The sequence below is a fragment of the Lactuca serriola genome, chromosome 3, assembly GCF_051521515.1.
Source record: "Lactuca serriola cultivar US96UC23 chromosome 3, Lser_US96UC23_V15, whole genome shotgun sequence".
Lineage (NCBI taxonomy): Eukaryota > Viridiplantae > Streptophyta > Magnoliopsida > Asterales > Asteraceae > Lactuca > Lactuca serriola.
The window spans coordinates 204,736,815-204,742,442 of NC_136410.1; positions in this window are offsets into that span (position 1 = coordinate 204,736,815).

Here is a 5,628-nt window from a genome sequence, read left to right on the forward strand (position 1 = left end):
TTAGAAGACTAGATAGTGTACCGAAAGATAAGAATATTTAACAAACAGGTGCTACATAGAGCACAGATACGAATGTCTATTCCTTCTTCAAAAGAAAAGATGTGCTAGACATCTTCTAACGGCAATGGGAATTCCTCGGGCGAACCCTAAGATCTGCCACTTGACGAACCACTTCTTAAAAGTGTCGCTCATGAGCCCTCTGGCGAACTCGAAGTTCTATGACTTCAGCTCAGGAGGCAGTCAGCTGTTGTTGCATAGTCTCATTTGTTCTCCTGGTCCTTTCCATATCTTCTTCCAGACGGCGGATGCGGACTGTGTTGACACCAGAGTTGGCATCAATTTCCATGATCTGGCCGATGGCTGCTCGACCTTGCTCAATATTTCGAGCAATCCTGCGGACCATGTAGGCAGGACTCGGTCAGCTGAGCCACCCTCGCTTACATTGTAAAAGCTTCGGTCCCCATTGTAGGGTAAAGGTTGACCCTACTCATCGCTCCAGCGATTTAAGTTTGTTGCCCACAAGGGTGTGGGACCTTGAAACGCGGTTCGGGGGTTGTTAATGATGGGTTTTGCCATATGAACATTCCTATGTGCACATACAAACCCTAATGGTTGGATCTAGGTTTCTCTAATTGAACATGCATTGAATCCAAGACTTCTAATGACTATTAGAGTATAATAACATAAGAAATCAGATTTGAAAGATTACCTTGAATCACTTGCTTGAATCTTCTTGTTCTTGGAGCTTTAGAGTCACAATTGTCACTCCTCTAATGGCTTACAAACACCAACTAGCAAGAGGATGATTATGGAGAGAGGAAAGAGGAGCTAGAAATCGGCCAGGGTTCTTCCAAAGGCAAGAGTGCCGATTTCATCAACCCCTTGGATCTATTTATACTTGTAAGGCTCCTAGGGTTTCACCCTTAAACCCTAATTGGATAACTTAGGCCCTAAGCAATTCAATACCCTAATGATAAGCCTTGGACGATTTTAAGGTCTATCCAAAGCCCTCAAAACCGTCCCCCTTTATCCATAAGGGATTATAGCCCAAAATACAACTATCATTCAATTGACAGTTTATGCCCTCTTATTCAATTAATCTCTTTAAGTCACCAAATTAATTCCTAATTAATTTATGACTTATATTAATCAAATAATAATATTATTATTCCTTATATTATTCTCATAATATATAAATAATATTTCTTCTCTCATTATAAATCATCCTGTCAAGTTGCTATGGTGAAGGTAACCCAAAAGGACCATGCTCAATCGGGTCAAATACTTTCCTAATATAGTTGCAGCCTTAGACACTATTCCAACAGTCTCCCACTTGGATAAGTCTAGTAACTATATACAAGTATAATCCGATTAGCAATCGTAGCTCTCAAAGACGCTGTCAAACTCTGATCTTATCAATCTTGTCCTTTAGATAAGCGATCGTATAGCCCTCTGTTTAGATATCATGCTGAAAATTCTATGGAACCAATTTGTCCAACAATTGGTTTCTCGATCTCATATTTATTCGACATAGAACTTAATCGAACACATTAATTTAGTTCTGACCGGGCCCGGTACATAAGTCAAATCAAATCATCGAGCGGCCGAGATATCGCTTTTACCCTCTTAGGATAAAAGTAATAGATAAACTTCGACTTATACGCATTTACTTATTTATTAATCAACTATACACAATAATGCGTTTTATAATATCAAGTTACTGATGCGGTTTCGCATTATCAATGTACAACCAATTAACAAATAACAAACCATATATCTAGGTTTTAAGACCATATGATATTATCGTCTTGCGATCACCCTTTATTTATCATATTCCATAAGGTGATTCCAGCAAGCGCGGGTTTGTTCCAATGCTCAAAACTAGTTCATAAGCACTCATGAACGTTGCAGCACACTTTTGCTATGTCTAATACCATTTAGACAATCTACACACCAATTCATGACAATCTTCATTCATACCTACTTCCAACATATGAACGATTGTGGATACTTCGAATAATTCGATTATTCTTAATAAACTCAATTATTTTGGAAGTCAAAACATGCAAAGTGAAACAATAGTTAAACAATTAACATAAGATAGTAACATTACTCATAAATAATACTCCTTTATTTAATCATCAAATGTCAATTACATTTATCTATTACACGTTTCTAATACTATCTAATCTATGCTAATATCATCCTTCAGCCCAATACTCCTAGCATGCTGCAAGTGCTTAACCCTGCTCAGTCCCTTCGTAAGCGGATCTGCTGGGTTATCTTCTGATGATATCCTCTTAACCACGAGTTGTCCTTCTTCTACATGATGTCTGATAAAGTGATATTTTCTGTCGATATGTCGAGATCTACCATGATCCCTTGGTTCCTTGGTAAAGGCAACCGCTCCTTCATTATCACAAAAAATCTCCATGGGCTCCTTTATGGCAGGTACAACTCCAAGATCACCGATGAAGTTCTTCAACCATATTGCCTCTTTCGACGCTTCGCTTGCTGCAATGTACTCTGATTCGCACGTTGAATCAGCTACGGTTTCCTGCTTAGAACTTTTCCAAGTGACTGCTCCTCCATTCAGGGTAAAAACCCAGCCCGACTGCGAACGGTAGTTGTCCCTATCGGTCTGAAAGCTGGCGTCACTATACCCTCGCACCTTCAAGTCATCACTCCCTCCGAGGACTAGAAACCATTCCTTCGTCCTCCGAAGGTACTTAAGGATATTCTTGACGGCAATCCAATGGGCTCTGCCAGGGTTCCCTTGATATCTACTAACCATGCTCAAAGCAAAAGCTACATCAGGGCGAGTACAAGTCATAACATACATGATTGAGCCAACTATGGAAGCGTATGGTACTCGGCTCATTTCTGCTATTTCAGCTTCAGTACTCGGACTTTGAGTCTTACTCAACTTGGTATTACTTTGTATCAGTAATTCTCCCTTCTTCGAGTTTTCCATACTAAAACGTTTCAGTACTTTATCTAAGTAAGTGTTCTGACTAAGTCCAATTAGTCTCTTACTTCGTTCTCTCACTATCCTTATTCCCAGAATATAGGAAGCCTCTCCGAGGTCCTTCATAGCGAAGCACTTCCCGAGCCAGGACTTAACCTCCTGCAGAGTCGGGACGTCGTTTCCTATGAGTAGTATGTCATCGACATACAAAACGAGGAAGCTTACTATACTCCCACTGGCTTTGACATATACACATGATTCATCTTCGCTTCGTACAAATCCAAACTCTTTGACTTTCTTATCGAAGCAAAGATTCCATCTGCGAGATGCTTGCTTAAGTCCATAAATGGACTTCTCAAGCTTACACACTCTATTTGGATGCTTCGGATCAACAAAACCCTCTGGCTGAGCCATGTAAACATCCTCAGCCAACTTCCCATTAAGGAAAGCGGTCTTAACATCCATTTGCTAAATCTCATAATCATGAAATGCGGCAATCGCTAGCATCACTCTAATAGATTTTATCTTCGCAACTGGTGAGAAGGTCTCATCATAGTCAACTCCGGGAGTTTGAGTAAAGCCCTTCGCAACCAATCGCGCCTTATACGTGTGTACGTTTCTATCCATGTCGGTCTTCTTCTTGAAGATCCATTTGCACCCAACGGTCTTACGTCCGGGCACATTATCAACCAAATTCCAAACTTAGTTGTCATACATGGATTGGATCTCGCTGTCCATTGCCTCTTTCCATTTCGCAGACTCCGGGCCTGCCATGGCTTCCTTATAGCTATTAGGTTCATCTAAATTTATTAGTATACTATCACTAATATATGTGTCCCCTTCGGTAGTAATATGAAAACCATACAACTGGGGTTGAACTCTAAATCTTTCGGAACGTCTAAGAGATAATGACACGTCAATCGGTTCAACCGGAGTTTCCTCCTCGGGTTGAGTGCCAGCGGTAGAGGTTCCTTCATCAATCGACTCTTGAATCTCTTCAAGCTCGATTTGCCTTCCACTGTCTCCTTGGCTTATGAGCTCTCGCTCTCGGAAAACTTCTCTCCTCGCAACGAAGACAACATTGTCCTTCGGTCTATAGAAGAGATATCCAAAGGATTTCTGCGGGTAGCCGATGAAAATACATCGCTCACTACAAGGTTCGAGCTTGTCGTGAGTATCTCGTCTTACGAAACCCTCACAACCCCAAACCTTGATATGTGTAACGAGGGAGCTGTCCCTGTCCACATCTCGTGAGGTATTTTGGCAATCTTCTTAGTAGGGACTCGGTTAAGGATATGGGCAGCAGTCTCTAAGGCATACCTCCAGAATGAGATAGATAGTGAAGCATGACTCATCATAGAGTGGACCATGTCTAACAAGGTTCGATTATGCCTTTCTGCCACACCATTCAACTACGGTGTCCTAGGTGGCGTCAATTGTGAAACTATTCCACACTCCTTGAGATAGTTGTGGAATTCAAGACTTAGGTACTCTCCTCCTCGATCAGATCGAAGCATCTTGATTTTCCTGCCCAATTGATTCTCCAATTCGTTCTTGAACTCTTTGAACTTTTCAAACGTTTCTGACTTTTGCTTGATTAAGTAGATATACCCATATCTACTATAGTCATCGGTAAAAGTCACATAGAAGCGGTTCCCATCCTTTGTGGTTGATCTAAACGGTCCACATACATCGGTATGTATGAGGTCCAATAGACCCTCACCCTTTTCATATGTGCTAGTGAAGGGTGACTTGGTCATCTTTCCAAGCAAACAAGACTCGCATGTGTCATCTTCCCTAAGGTCGAATGACTCCAACACTCCATCCTTTTGGAATTGGGCTATGCGCTTCTTGTTGACATGTCCAAGACGACAATGCCACAAGGATGCTCTATCCATACTATTGGAAGAATCCATGCATAAAACATCATTTCCTAGGTTATCTACCATCATAACAGTTTCATAAATTCCATTACATGGTATTGCTTCAAAATATAAGACACCATTCATATAAGCATAAATAGAACCATTCTCATTATTAAAAGAAAATCTAAATCCTTGTCTAAACAAACCATGAAATGAAATGATGTTTCTTGCCATTTCTGGCGAATAACAACAATTGTTCAAATCTAAACATAAACCATTCCTAAGCACTAGAGAATACACTCCAATCTTGGTCACAGGCGACGATCTTCTGTTCCCCATGATTAGATTTATTCTTCCATGCTCCACATCCCTATTTCTTTTTAGTCCCTGCAATTCAGAACAAATGTGGTAACCACACCCGGTATCTAGTACCCAAGAAATAGCATGATATGAATCATTAGATTTAATTGTGTATATACCTGCGAAAGACAGCTTGATCTTTCCTTCCCTGATGGCTTGCAGGTAGTCTGGGCAGCTTCTCTTCCAATGCCCTATTTTATGGCAGTGGTGGCACTCTGCCTCCTTTGGGTTAGGGTTAGGCTTAGCGGGATCAACTTTGGTCCCACTAGAAGAGGAACCATCTCGGGACTTTCCCTTGCGGTGGCTCTTAGACGGAGCCTTCCTCTTCTTGCCTCTTCCTTGCCCAATGGCCAAAACAGGAGCAGCGGGTGGATTGGGAGTGGGTGCAACCAACTTGTCCTTGAGGTTGCTCTCAGCAACCCTAAGGAGACCTTG